The 15990-nt window shown below is 43.3% G+C and overlaps 1 long non-coding RNA gene across 1 annotated transcript in view; it reads left to right on the top strand.

The window, feature by feature from the left end:
- The window catches only part of LOC136475377 (uncharacterized), a 30860-nt gene extending 21060 nt beyond the window's left edge, over positions 1-9800 (top strand). The window contains exons 3-4 of the long non-coding RNA XR_010763170.1: positions 9291-9370; positions 9733-9800. This is a non-coding gene — a long non-coding RNA (uncharacterized lncRNA). The remainder of the gene's footprint in view (positions 1-9290; positions 9371-9732) is intronic.
- Positions 9801-15990: the final 6190 nt, after the last annotated feature.

Here is a 15990-nt window from a genome sequence, read left to right on the forward strand (position 1 = left end):
GTTCTCACTATCCGGGAGAGACGGTGATTCGAATCGATTTCCTATCTAGCTGGAGGGGTATTCCTAAACACAAACCCTGCTTCCCCCGTCAGGGTCGCAACAAGTCACTGTTGGTACAATTCAGAAGTTGTGAGTCCGAACAGTGCTGCAAAATCAGAGAACCACTCTGCCATGAGTGCTCGGTGACTTAACCCGCCCTTGGGCTTACGCCAATGGTTCCCTGCACATCCTTACTTCCATCTAGATTGCGGAGCCCCTGCTCGTGTCCCTGGCCTGAACCGAGCTACTAGGCTTTGCGGTCAGAACGACTTATCCGGCCAGCTAAGTGTTAGGCTATGTTCAACATGACATGAGGACGTACAGCGTATCGGTCCTTAAACGACTCAGACGGAGTCACTATGTTCAAACCTACACAAGACCCCGTCCGGTCTTAATTCATTATTCACATGGTTCTTTTCCACGATAGCAAATATAGCCAACCATGATCCACCTCATCCTAAAGCTCGCAGGTGATAGGAAATCACCTGACTTCTACCGCACTAAGCATGGCTAAGCATTTAACCTGTCCTGAACTTAAATAGGATTCCAGTGCGATATCTGGACAAGGAAGAATATATAATGCAGCAATTGGTTCCAACCAATTCCTATACATAATGCATCATCAACAATAAAAGATACTCAATGTATTTGTAAAAGCATGGGAGGCTTAATATGCTCCGGGGCTTGCCTTTCAGGAACGAGGAAGGCTGGTGGTCAGGGCACTAGGGCAATTCCTCTGCGGCGACTGCTTCGTCGGCTTCCTGCACCTCAGGCTCCTCCTCCTGGTTGGCTCCCCCGAACTCCGGCAACGTCACTCCCTTTGGCACACCTATTGCATGAATGCACAAGATAAATATCATGGATGCACATGAACGAATGTCAGGGATGCTCGGGGAATGCGCATGTTCGCTGTAGTTTGCATATTCTAATTTAAGCCCTATTCAAATCACTTTACTTACCAAGTTTATACAACCTAATATATAATTGCTCATCTTCAGTTAATGACCTAGCACCTGCACCTAAGCATATTCTCAAGTTAGGCTAACCCCTAACAATCAACGGAAACATTGCATCAAGCATACGCTCAAGCATTTGTATTTCAGCAAAATGAAGACTATGCAGTGGTGCAGTAAACTAGCCATAACTAGATATTTATAAATCCAAATGACTTGCAACAAGACAATCTGGAAAGCTTATGAAATTGTCTACAATTCATTTTCATACCTCAAAGCATGATTCAACACTTTACCAAGTCGAATTCATAAATCAACAGAACTCTATCCTCACAAGGCAGAGAGTAAGCAAAAACTGAAACCTAACTTTAAACAGCTGTAGTTTCTAAACTACTAGGCCAAATGCCCTCAAATTTTGACAGAAGCTAGATACATAAAGTATCTACAACTCTTGTATTCATCTCATTCACAGAAAACCAAAATATCATGGGGAACTTTCTAAAGTCCCCAGATCTGTCCAGAGGGACATAATACAAACGAATAATTAATAACTTAAGATGTAAACATATAATTGGACAAAACTAAATCTACTCATATGTCACCCATGTCACAAGGACACCAGAAAGTAGGGTGTTCATCACCAAAACATTTCCTCTAATACCTTTCTTAATTTATTTAATTAATTAGAGGAAATAGTAAACATATATGAAAACTACACCATTAAATCTACAAAAATTACAGTAGACACTACATGCCCTAAGTAGACTACCATAAAACTTTCACACCATTTTAGTAAGTATAACAGCCTACACAAAATTGGTAAGGCAGAATGGCTTAAAATGGCATAATTAGGAACCCTTAGTGAAAAGTATCAAGCAACAGATTTCATATTTTTCCTAGCATCCATAAGGTACCAAGATACTACCTACCAAGTTTCATGGCCATAGGATTCATACATAATTTACAAAAATTCACACAAGTATCCACCAATGATAAAAGGAAAATCTATAACTTAAAAACTACAGATGCAATGTCTCTCAAATTTTAACCAGAGCTTCTACTAAGCAATACTAGCTTACCCACAAAATTTCACAATTTTTGGATCACAGAAACTCAAGTTATGATTTAAACAAGTTTGCATGCATTCATAAACACTTTTCAAGTTCCTATTTAATTCATCCAAAATTTCTACATAAAGTGCTCAAGACATATTTTTCTTAAATACTAGACCTCATTGTGAGTCTAACAAAATTTAAATCACAGTATTTAGATCTACACATTTGAAGATACAAAAATCTCAAATCATCATTCAAACTAGAATTTTTGAACTAGCTTATGACTCAAACAGCCACTGCCGTGTGGGACCCGAGTGTCAGCCGACCCCACCGGTCAGTGACAGCAAAACAGGGGAGGCACGACGACGGTGCAGCACACGGCGAAGCTCACCGATGGTGGCTCCTCCGGTGAAACTAACGGCACTGGCGTGCTCCCCAAGCTACCCCACGTCGATTGATTTACAAATCCTAAGCTCTAGCGGTCCTTAAGTACTCCGGCCACAGAGCTCGGTGGCTTGGCCATGGCGCATGGCGGCGCTCGGCCGTGTCCCGGCGTGGCTAGACCGGCATTAGTGGTAGCATTTACATCCGAGCATCTACACGTGATGGAGAAGACTAAACAAGAGCTAAGAAAGGAGGAGGGGAACGGTGCCATGCTGGCCACGGTGAGGTCACCGGCGTGGCCATGGTGCGGCGGTGTGCGGAGCCGGCAATGCTGCTTACCTAGGGTTCATACAACTCAGAGAAGATGTAGACAAGACTCGTGGGATGCTAGCGGAGCACTGAGCGAGATGGTGCTAGGCGAGACACGGCGATGAGTGCGCACGACCTCAGCGGAGCAACAGGCGACGGTGGTGGCTTCTCAGCGGCTCAGACGCGCGCGGGTGGAGCGAATGGAGCAGGGTTGCAGCCGGGGTGAGCGTAGGCGTGATGTGGAGCGCCGAGACCCGACGTGGCCCGAGCAGGCAGCACAATGGCACCGTGCGGCGCCATGTGGCGGACGACCTCTATTGCCGGTCGGCCATGACCGATCTGAACATTTCGTTTCAGTGTTCATCGAGTCCGACTGACATGCGAATTTTGACACCGATTATCTCCTAATCCGCTCGGCCAAAATCTAATCCAGATGGACTACATGATAGAGCTAAGTGAGTACTCCAAATGACTCAACATGAGCTCGAGCTAATTCACCATGGATTTCCATCTACAAGGTTCCAAAGTTGCCTTCATGAAAACTGAAAAGCAGTTCCAATACTTAGAAAATTTCTAAGTGTTGAAACAGCACTGATCTTAGGCTTGTGGGCCCTTTTTGAGCATGTTGGACACATTTTCATGAGATGGTCATAAAATAACTTTTGTTCCTTATATAATTTGCTACAACTTTGTTTTAGGTTGCTCAGACATGCAAACATCCTAAGCCACACTTTTTAAATAGTCAAACAAAAGGGTTTAGGGTTCAAATTTGGTCAAATCATGACTTGGAAACCTAATTAGTCAAAGTGATCAACATGAACAATGTTTCAAAAGACATTCTATATGTAACTTAGTCACTTACAAGAGTTTTTAGCTACACCATACATTGGTCATACAAGAGTCAAGCAAGGTATGTACTGAAACAATGAAAAACACATGAAATGTTACAACTGTTTCATAGTCATGTTTCACTTGTTTCCTAATCTTGTTGCATAGTACTAACCAACTTTGTTTCACTAAGTGAGAGGCACATGTTGCACTTAAGTGTTGCACACTTTACATTTCATAAAGGAAATAACACACAAGAAACATAACGATACGTTGCAATGTTTCAAAGACATGTTTCATGTGATATAAACTTGTGAATGAATGAATGATGCTCATATCCATGAAATGCAAGTGCAATTGTGGAAGGCAAACACCTAGGGTGTTACAATCTACCTCTGCATTTTCTGATCTTGGGATGTGCTTCAGGGTGAAGCCCTCGAATCTTCGCTCCAAATTTCTGACAACGGATAGGTATTTGATGAGTTCTGGCTCTCTTGCTGTGTATTCTTTCTCTACTTGGCCAGTGACCACTTGAGAATATGTTTTGACTATCAATGTTTTTGCCCCTAGGGCCTTTGCTTTGCTTAGCGCTAAGATCAGGCCTTCATATTCTGCTATGTTGTTTGTTAATTTGAACTCTAGCCTTGCTGCGTATTTTAGTCTGACGCCGGAGGGTGCTATTAGGATGGCAGAGGCTTCTGCTCCGGCTTGGCCCCAGGCTCCATCCATGAATGCTATCTAGCCTTGAGTTGTTGGTTGTACCTTGGGCTCTATCGGAGGTGTCCAATCTGCTACAAAATCGGCTAATGCTTGTGATTTGATTGCTGTTCTGGGGACATACGAGATACCAAACTGTGATAGCTCTATAGCCCATTTGCCTATTCTGCCGGAGGCTTGTTTGTTTCTGAGCAAGTCTTGCAGTGGCAGCGATGTTGGAACTGAGATTTCGTGGGCTTGGAAATAATGCTTTAGTTTTCTTGATGCCATCAGCACTGCGTAGGCAACTTTCTCTACCTCTGTGTAGTTTAGCTTGGCTCCGTACAGTGCTTCTAAGATGAAATAAACTGGTTTTTGAGTTTTGCCTGATTCTTTTTCCAGCTCATGAACTAAGACTGCACTGACTGCATGGTCGGAGGCCGCCACATATAGCAATAGGTGGCTGTCTGATTCTGGGACAGAGACCATCAGTGAGTTTGCCAGATACTCTTTCAAGTTATGAAATGCCTCTGACTGCTTGGACCCCCATTCGAAGTTGCCTCTACCCCTCAAGGCTTGGAAGAAGGGTAGGCTACGTTCTGCTGATTTTGAGATGAATCTGTTGAGCGCTGCTATTCTTCCCGTCGGCTTTTGCACTTCTTTCTTGTTTTTGGGCTCTGCCATTATCATTATTGCTCTGGTTTTGTCCAAGTTCACTTTGATGCCTTCGCTGCTTATGATATAACCAAGCATCTTCCCTTTTGTGACTCCAAATATACATTTTTCTGGGTTGAGGTGGAGGCCAGCTGTCCTGAGGTTGGCGAAGGTCTCCTGTAAGTCAGAGACATGATCATTTTTGTTCTTGCTCATGACCACTATGTCGTCGATGTAGGCTATGATGTTTCTATCTAGTTGTGAGCCCAAAACTTCCTTTGTCATTCTGGCAAAGGTTGCTCTAGCATTTTTGAGGCCCTCTGGCATTCTAGTGTAGCAATATGTCCCGAATGGAGTGGTGAAACTTGTCTTGTCTCTGTCTTCTTTTTTCATTCAGATTTGGTGATACCTAGAGAAACAGTCAAGGAGAGAGAACCTCTGGCATCTGGCTGCCTTGTCGACAGAGGCATATATTCTTGACAATGGGAAAGGGTCTTTTTTGCAAGCTTTATTTAGATCTGTGAAATCTAAGCACATTCTCATTTTGCCATTCTTCTTTGGTACTAGTACTACGTTTGCAAGCCATTCTGAATACTTGACTTCCCTGATCACTTTTGCATCTAGCAATCTTTGCACCTCCGCCTTTGCTGCCAGGATTCTATCCTCCAACATTTTTCTCTGTTTCTGCTTTTCTTGGTCTTATCTTTTCATTGATATCCAGTTCGTGCTGTATGATGTCCCTGCTGACTCCCTGGAGGTCGGAGGCTGACCAGGCAAAGATGTCCTTGTTTTTTACTAGAGTTTCCATGAGCTCTTCCTCCTCTACCTTGCTCAATTGTGAGTTGATTATTACTTTTTTGTCTGGTAACTCCTTTTCTAGAGGGATCAGCTTTGTCTCTTCTTGACCTGCCATATCTGTTTTTCCTCTAGGCATATCCGGAGGCTCTAGTTCTTTGTCTACCGACTCGACTGCATTGATGTTTCTTTGGGCTCTATAGATAGCTTTTTCTATGTTTCTTGCTTCTTTTTGGCTACCTCGGACTGTGATAATACCATGGAGTGCTGGTATTTTCATGCACAGGTGGGCCATATGTAGGGCTGCGTTGAATTTGGTTGTGAATCCTCTGCCCAAGATGGCATTGTATGGGTAATACAGATCGACGACGTCGAAGGTTATGTACTCAGTTCTAGCATTTGCTTGGGTTCCAAATGACACTGGGAGTGAGAATTTTCCTAATGCTTGTATCTGCTTGCCTCCGAATCCTATTAAAGGGGATTCGGAGGGCTGTAGTTGATTTTTGCTGAGCTTCATTTGGTCGAAGGTATTTGCGTAGATGATATCTGCTGAACTACCAGTGTCGATCAGTACTCTGCTTATCTCCCATGCTGTTATGTTGGTCTTGATCACCATTGCGTCTGCATGAGGGTAGCTCTCTAGCTAGAGATCTTCTTCTATGAAGGTGATTGGGACTCTGGACCAATCTGTGTGCTTCGCTGGGCCTTGGACTGCTACATTGTTTACTAGGCGGAGGTGATCCTTTTTCTGCTTTTTCGTTTGAAACTCCATTGATGATCCTCCGGCGATTGGCAATATCATGCCTATTGTTGGCAGTGCTCCATGAGGGTTGACTTGGTTTTCTAGGTTTGGCTCATTTTTTGGTGTTGGGGGTTGGTTGTGAGGTGGTGGCGTAGGCCGTTGCTGCATGTGGTGCTGTTGCGGCGAAGGCTCGAACCTTATTTGGTTTTGTTCCGGTGGGTTTGTTTCGAGGTAGGTTATATGGGGAGATTTTGGGTTTATGTAGGTCAGGCTTGCCTCCGACCTGTAGTTGCCCGCCGGAGGCTGCTGCGAAGGTGATGACCGCCATGCTGGTAGGAAGTTTGGGTAATAGGCAGAGGCCAGTGTGGAGGGATGTATTTGGGTTGCGTTTAGCGCTGGGTACATTGGGCAGTACTACTAGTGGCCAGTTGTGTAGGTGATGTTGACCTCTCTTGCGCTCTGCTGTGTCGGAGGTTGGGTAGTCTGCTTGTTCTTCATCCTTTCCTATGTTTCTTTTATCTCTGGACAATCTTTGGTGCTGTGCCCTGTGTTTTTGCTGTGAAAAATGCAATATGGCCTACGTTGTTTCTGGCTTTGGTTTCTATTCTAGTTTTTGCCTTGGTAGCCTTGCCTACCTTGGTTCCTAGTCTAGGTCTCCGGCCCTGCTGGCCCTGACAGTTGCCCTTGTTCGGGGTGAGGTTGACCCTCGATGCTGAGCACCTGCCCTTGGCTTGGTTTCTGATTTGATGCGTTCTGGTTCGCATAGCTCTTGTGTGAGTTTTTGCTATTGTTTTGCTGTCCGTTTTGACCCTGCTCCTCCAGCCTTTTCTAGAGGTCATTGTCTAATCTGCAGTACTTCTCGAACTCGTCGTACAACTGCTATATGGAAGTTGGTTTCGTTCTTGCTAGGTGTGCTGCGAACGGCCCGATTCGGAGCCCTTTGATCGCTGCTTCAATGGCGATCTCTTCTGGGACGTCTGGTGCCTTCGCCTTTAGTTGCACAAATTTCCGAAAGTAGTCGTGTAGTGTCTCTCCCTGCATTTGTCTACATTGGAATAGATCTGTGGATGTCAGCGATTGTGCTGCTAGCCCCTTGAAGTTTGCCAATATCTTGTCCCAGAGATTTTCCTAGGAATAGACTATGCTGGGTTTGAGCATGGAATACCAAGCCAACGTGTCACCTTCGGTAGTAATAACAAATGACTTTGCCAGGACGGCATCGTCTTCGCCGGCGGAGGCTACTGCTGCCTCGTAACTCATAATGAACTGATGGGGGTCTGTCTTTCCATTGAACTTTGGTAGTGTGATTGGCTTGTACGCTGTTGGCCATGGCAACTATTGTATGCCTTCAGAGAGTGGGGACTTGGGATCGATAGGCCTCCGCATCAGCTGAGATGGCATCATGGGCTGGCTGATCACTGGCGTAGGGCCTTGTAGCATGGTTGCAATTGGTGTTGCTGCGGAGGCTAGGATTGCGGAGGTTAACGCTGGTACTGCATGCTGCATACTTAGCATCTCAGCATGTAGGACTACCAACTGCTGCCTTATTTTTGCTGCTTGTGCTGATGCTTGAATAGCTTGCTGATTAGCTGCGAATGCTGCTACCATTCTGTCCCTCTCTTGTTGCGCTCTTTGCAACTGTGCTTGCAGCTATTGTAGTTCTTGCTCGGGTGTTGTGGCTGAGTTTGGTTGGGCCTCCGGATCTTGAATCTCTGGATCTTGGGGTTCCGATGGTTGACCCTGGGCATCTACTCTGGTGTCATCCTCCACTGGCAAGATTGCGTAGGTGCTACGAGTGTTGCGCCTAGGCCTTCCTTGCTGATCCGTGGTTGCTGCTGCTCTGGTGGTGGTTTTTCTTTTCCCTACCATCATTGGTTTGTCTTGGCCAAACCACGGTGGGCGCCAATGTTGAAACTAGCGGTCTCAGACAGTGTGGAGGAGGTAGAGGCCTCCGCCTGCTACGCCACACCTCCCGGTGGAGGCACGGGAAATAGGCGCGATAGATGGGCGAGTAAGGAAATGGCACGGAAAGCTATGGTTTCATTAATTCATCCACCAACAAAACCCCCTTTACTGTTACAAGTGTTTCCTATTTATAGGGCTTAACTACCACTTTCACAGAGTTTACAGTAGTATCCCTCAACTGCTACAGTACATTCTTTGGATATTCCTCTACTCGCCTTCCGTCTTGGGGGTAATCTTGCCATGCCACCATCTGGTACTGGGCCTGCATGATCAACCGACCCATCGGGCCTCAGGACTTGGCGATGGACTTTAGGGCCTCTGCCATAGGTCTCCGCTCTGTCCAGCCTCAGGATCTGACGACGAGCCTTCGAGCCTCCGGCTCTAGGAGTGCTGAAGCCATAGGCCTCCAGCATCCCAAGATCACCGATCTCCTGCTTGGGTCTTCGCCCCGACGGGCGAAGACCATGCTGGAGCACCCGCGCAGTCCATGAGTGCCCTCATCTGGTTACCTACACATACCTAAACAATGTTGGCATTTAATTAGTCTCCTGGCGGAGCGGCCTCCGCCCCATCGACCGGAGACGCTTGCGAGCCGGCCGGGCGGAGACCACGCCAGGGCCGTCGTCCGTGACCTGCAAGCTCAATCTAACAAACCGTTCTCTTTCCTAGGTTTGGGGGCATGGGAGCACTACCTCCGTTTTGGTAATAGGTCGGAGATGCCCTCGTAACCTGCTGACTGCGTAGGTCTCCGCCACTCGTGGTGGCCTTGTTACAACAAGTACATGCTTTTTTTTATTTTAGTGGCCTTTTTCATGTGTTGTACCTGTTTTTCTCTGTACGATGATGCTAATGTGATCATTGCCCATTTAGGTATGAGGTCCCTTTGCGACAAGACGAGAGGTTACCCTCCTCTCCTGGTACAACCTCTGCATCGGCTCCACCAAATAGAGGTGCAAAGGGGAATGGCTGTACTATAATTTTAATCTATTGTAGTATGGAGTTAGTATTTTACAAATGACTAGATAAAATTAGATATATTCATTTACAGCTTATCTAATCTTGTTTATGAATTTTTTATTTATATTTATATGATCTGATGTATGTACACATAATTAGAGAATAATTTAATATTCATGGATTTTAAATTTTGCTATCTTAAATTTCCATTATTCTTTTCATTCCACTTCGGCTTGTCCTTTTGTTAATTAACACTTTTCATCTTGTTCTAAAAGCTCACAATATTTTTCTATTCTTTAAAATCATCTACCTTTGTTGTTTATTATTTTCCTTGTCTGGTCCTTCTGGTATTCAGATGCAAGGCATTCCCCTTCTAAGAACCCTACGGTAGCACCTACTTCCCGTGACCACTCTCAGAGAAGGTATTGTTTTCTTACAATCTTGTGTACCAAATTTCCCACCAATCATAATCGTCTGAGGCATATTAGTGTACTCTTCCAATTTGTATATTCTGTACTAACATGCTACACAAAAATCTCCGTCTTCTATCTCCTATTTAACCATACCCCTGGTTTTATTTTTTTCCCATAAGTTCATGGATCATTTTTTCTATTTGTTTGTAGGACTCATGCTGCTCAGCGTACTGTGGATAGGGTCCCATGTAACCTTAAGAGGGTGGTTTTTTTAGAGCTCGCAGGAGAGGTTCATACGTGTTTCAATTTATTATAATTCTATTTATTTCCGAGAATCATCGATTAATGTTAATTCTTAGTCTGTTGTTAAAGTTTATCTGTTCGTGGCCTTTTTTAGGTTTGGGCATCATATTCGACCAGAGCATGTGTTGCCTTCTGCAGCTGGTCACGACAGTGATGATGACAACTTCATGCCCATTCCCAACACCCGTTCATCCTCACACATCGACATATCTAAGGATGTTGGTCTGAGGAAAACTAGGCAAACACGAGCAGGATTGTCGACCGGTGCATGTACAGAGGTGTATACCATTTATTTACTTCTGCACTTTCTTTTCATAAGAGTTATCATTCTAAAGCTCCTCTTCGTATGTATCACTAGTTTGTTTTTTTCCTTCAATATACCACAAATCTACTATCATGTCTTTGTTGCCAAATCTCTACTTTTCTATATCTGTTTTGCTTTCTACTACCCCTGCAATTTTTTTCAACTACATGGGAAAATGTTGTGAAAGGTAAATGTTGTGAAGGGGAGAGGCAACAAGTAAGAATTGGAAGAATAGATAAAATAGACAAAACAATTTGAGCAATAAGTGCATTGATGTACTGAAAGGTAAATGTTGTGGCCGCCGACGCCGTCCGCCAATCGCCCGGTCAATATCATCGTCATCGCCTCGTGGGGGTGCCAAATCCAGTTGCGGAGTGCCAGAAATAGGCATGGTAAAAAAGAATATTTGCATTCAAGGGCCACAGATGGTTGCGGACCACACAATTTTGAAGGGTGAAATACTCATGCATGTAATTAATTATAAGTGTTAGATAAATGTTCATGCATGTAATTGATTATAAGATGGAAAGGCGTGTTGTTTACTTGAACAATACACAATTGTATGCATGTAATTACTGTTCATATTGTGACTAACTTTCAAACTAGGTCAGCCTCATCAACATTTTCATCATCAACATATTCATCATCATCATCTGAATTCCTATGAATTTCTATGTAAGAACGGTCTTCCAACAGCCTCCTTCTTTCCATCGGCCTTTCCTCCTGCATGTTTCTATCATTTCTATGATCAGACTTGTTTTTCTTGTTATTTGATCCTGCTGGTCTGCCCCTCTTTTTATTCTTTTTCGCTTCAAGGCGGTCTTTATTCTTTTCCAACGTTGGGCATGTCACTGAGTTATGTGTTGAATAGAGGTGACAAACGCTGCATCTTTTGTTTCCCTTCTTCTCGCCTTGTGCTCCAAGAGTGACTTCGTTCTTTTCTGATGATGTCTTGCAACGTCCCTTTGTCTTTGCTTGTGGTGGTCGATCCATTGAAATCCCCGTCTCCTGTGTTACACCGACCTGTCCATGTTTTTATCATAAAAATTTGTTCAACCATAATATATTATTAATTCTTTAGGGACTGCCCAGATTATCTCACATTGTATGCTCCTATAGTGTTCTGGACACTAGACTCCCTATTCTCTCTCCCATCCCATCTTCCTTTTCCAACTCCCTGCAGTTCAATAATCATTTACTCATTGTTAGTTAAAATTTGACACATACAATTATTATATGCACTCCAATTCCAAGTTTCATCCAATTTGAATTTACCTCTGCTGCTACTCTATCAACATGATCATGACATGTGTCAATTACTATGCCAAGTGCATTATTTGTTTGCCTGCTCCCCTGTTATCGAAGAAAATAATATTCATTTATCACCATCGTTATTGTCATAATGCCACCTTGTTGGATGGCCCAAATAAAAATCAATTACCTATGTACCCTCTCCGGGCCCCCACACATCATGCTGACCCCCCCTCTCCCTATCATCTTGCCTAAATGTTTCTGTGTTTCACCAACATTACCACAATTTTCGTAAAAAACTTTATAACTTGGAACCATTACCATATACTCTCAATTCACCATTCAAATACCTGTCCAGTTGTATTCCTTCCCGTCGCATTTGAATTTGGCCCAATATCATGCGGGGCGTCTTTTATTTCGTTGAACAGGCTATCCATTACTTCAATTGCTCTTTGGAATGCAACATTCGACATGGTACCTGCTTGCACAACTTTTGTGCTCTTGGTCAGTAGCAACTTTGCTCTATAGCTTGTTGTGTTGCCATCGGCTCCTGTCAAAAGCTTGTCTTCCCTGCTAAATGCCAATTCATTTCTTGCAAACTTGGTGTATCGCTTAAAAATGTACTTCACAGGTATTTTATCAACTTTAATGTGAATGAAGGTCCACAGCAAATGCACGCAAAATAGGCCTACATGGTACGATTTCAATATCCTTATGACTTAGCAGAGTACGCCAGTATGAGATTAAGAGATCAAAAACTAATGTTCAAATATTTATGATACCTGTGTGTTCCCATTCTCTACACTCACAACTGAAATCACCGTTCTCTTTGTCTGCCCTTACTTTGAATTTGTGTTGCCCCCATGTTATCTTCGCAGTCTTGTTTGTGTGACATACTAGGTAGCAATTTCTTCCTACTTCAGTATTGTCCTCAATCTTATATGCAGTGCAGTCTACTACTTTCTTCTCAAAGTCTTTAAACACATTTCTAGTGTAAATTCTTCCCATTTGTATCTCGAATTCCCATTTGCTCTTCGTAAGTGTCTTGCTCTGCATCACAAAACAACACACCTACATTATAGATTTCACTAAAACCAATAATGCATTCTTATATTATGGGTTCAAAATTTGTTTACCATTCCCTGGTAAGTCTCTACAGATTCCTTCATCTTCCTTGTATGCACAAAATTCAGCACTTGCTTTGCAAACCGGTGCAATGCTGTTTTCTTTCCCATAAAACATTTCTTCATAATAAAATTAGTGCTTTCGCTGTGCTGTGTAGAAGCCATTCTTCCACAATATTCACCTTTGAAATACACGGGGATATACCTGCTGCGTTGATCATAAAGGCTCTGAAGTGCACTATTTTTTCTAGATTAAATTCTGTTATTAGTTCCTTCCATGCCTCCTCGAACTCTCCTGGTGTTAGTGGATGGTTTAGCACAGAATTAAATTGTTCCTTGAAGTCTTCTTTCTCATACATGCTATACAATTCATTCAGGTTGGCTGATAGCTTGTTGATTACATGCCACCTTCATATTTTGTGAGTTATCCCCGGAAACTCCTTCTTGATTGCTGCTTCCATTGCTGAATCTTGGTCTGCAAGTTTTGTTTCACATGCTTTCATTTAAATCATGAAAATTGATAGTATATCACGAAACCACATTACACTTGGTTATTCCAAGCAACTAAATTTATCATATAAATAACCTTATGCAAAATATAAAAAATTGGACACCTGTCAGAATACATCTTGTTCGGTTTTTTCCCATGCATTTTTAAATGCTCTGAAAACCCACTCGAATGTTTCCGTTGTTTCATCTCCGAGTAGTGCACATCCAAAAACAGTGTTATGGAGGTGATGGTCAGAGCCAACAAACATAGCCAGTGGTTTATCATAAACATTTGTTTTATAGGTTGTATCAAATGACATTGCATCTCCAAACTCTACATATTCCCCTTGCATGCTGTCATGACTCCAAAATATGATGTGTATACATCCATTCAAGTCAACCTTTGCCTCCCAGCGGAATTGGGGTTTTTTTGCCTCACAGTCTTTGAAGAATTCCAGCAGCTTGTTGACGGCATTTGCATGCTCCACCCTCATATTAGCCGTCTTTCTACAGGTTAGTCATACATAAGCTCATCACATATCGACAAGAATTGAAAAATATATTATGTTTTGCCACTCACCGGTTTTCCAAATCTCGATCTGTCATCGCTATATTCTCCTCACCTCCATGCATATCTCTTAATATGTTTCTAATGCTATGGTTAGGAACATCATTTGATTGTAAGTCATCAACATATTCTAGAAGCAAAGGATTCTTGTACTTGTGCGCCCTCATCTGTTTTGTTTCTGTAGGTTTTGGGAGCAACACGTGGTTATGGTTTAGTCTGACATCTGTAATCTCTACAAATTCTTCACTATTTTCTTTGTCACGTCTAAACTTTAGCTTGATGAATGCCAGGCACGATGTCTTCTTTGTTGTCTTGCCCCTAACGCGTTTTGCCTCGTTACCCTTGTAGTATTTACCTATTCCATAATTATTGCACCTTAAGTACATAGTATAATCTGTTTTGTTAGCCTTCTTTGGCTGGAAACCTGCCTTCTCAGCATATGTATAGTAGAATTTATGTGCTTCATCCTCTGTTTTGAAGCACATACCCACTCTAGGAATCAAAGCTTGGTCCAAGTTTTCTTTCTGTTTAAAAAAATAATTCTCATAACCATTTCAGAATTATATGCTTACCATTTACACTACTAAAACAAATAGCCTATTTTTAAGATCTACTCAACTCAAATTACCGGCAAGGCCAATATTACACTTACATGGCTGTATTTATGCTCTTCGTCTGGTGTCACAATCACTGATGGGTCAACAGTTGCAGGCGGTGAGAACAAAGTTATGCTATGTCCTTCTTGACCTGAATGAGAATAAAGCTTAAAATGTATGAAGCTATACAAACCTTGAAATGGAATAACCAAGCACTAACCCTCGGTTTGGCAACATGCTTGCGGTGTGCGGTTTCCTTCGGTGCTTCTTTCATTTGAACCATTCCCCTGGATTCCTTGATTTTCACCAACCAGTAAACTATCGACAAAGTTGCAGCATGGAGTGTCAACCTGTTGCATCCCTATATTGCATCTTGTCACCTCTTCAACAGCGACACCCTCTTCGTTCATCTCTACAACACATCTATTCTTTCCTACTTCATCAAATTGCAGCCTTCTCGTTGCCATCCTTATTCACAGATCAACAAATGTTTAGGGCCCTTCAAGACAATTCTACATATTAATCATCATTACTCAATGTCAAACATTTTGGAAACAAAAACTCTCGAAGCCTACACCTCTCCTTTCCTTGTCTCAATCTCTTATATTTTTCTTTCCTTATGCAATTCATTATTATTTTTTGCCTATTGATGCATGTAGATTCATAAATTTCTTTCATAATAATCGGATTGTTTCTCTAAATCTATTTTTCCATCTCTCTTTCCTATGTTGCTTTCTTTGCTCCTACCTCCAGCTTCAATTGGGTTGATTGGGATCAGTTGTCATTTCAGACATGGCATGTGTATGCACAGAGCAGAAACTAATCTCCACAAATTAGTCAACAATCAGTCCCATTGAATGAACTGGTTCAACAATCTATAAGAGTGCATCCATAAATTGGGGACGCAATCAACAGGAAAAGAATCGATAAGAGCATGTCCCATTCACTGAACAGGTAATTCAATTTTCATACCACAATCTAATCCCCAAAACAAATTTATGATCATGTAAGTTATTATGGACCAGAAATTGTACAGGATGCACTCCAATTGAATGAGCCGGTTCATTCAATCCGACATATTTCATCCATAATTACCTGTCCTCCACAGCCGATTCCCTCCAATCTTCAGGACAGGGTAATCCACCGATGCCGGTTCCTTGGTCTGAGTAGCCTACGTCGTCCCTGATCGAAGAACGAGCGCATGGTCAGGTTCTCGGGCGGTTGACGCCGACCGCTACTGCGCGACGCAGAGTTACGCGCGCACAGCGAGCGCACGGCAAGGGCTGCCGCGAGCGAACGGCGAGGGCAGCCGTGACCGCACGACGAGCGCACGGCGAGGGCTGCTGTGAGCGCATGGCCAGGGCGGCCGCAACCGCACGGCGAGGGCTACTGCGACCGCAAGGCGAGCGCACTGTGGTATTCTCGGTCATTTAACCGGGAATTGGACTTCCTGCTCGGAGTAGCAACCGCAAGGTGGTGTACGCTGATAGGGAAGGAGGGAAAACAATTTGGTGCGGACCAACCGCACGGAAGCAGCATGCGGATGTGTGGATGATACGTGGTCC

Source organism: Miscanthus floridulus, chromosome 8, assembly GCF_019320115.1.
Source record: "Miscanthus floridulus cultivar M001 chromosome 8, ASM1932011v1, whole genome shotgun sequence".
Classification (NCBI taxonomy): Eukaryota; Viridiplantae; Streptophyta; class Magnoliopsida; order Poales; family Poaceae; genus Miscanthus; species Miscanthus floridulus.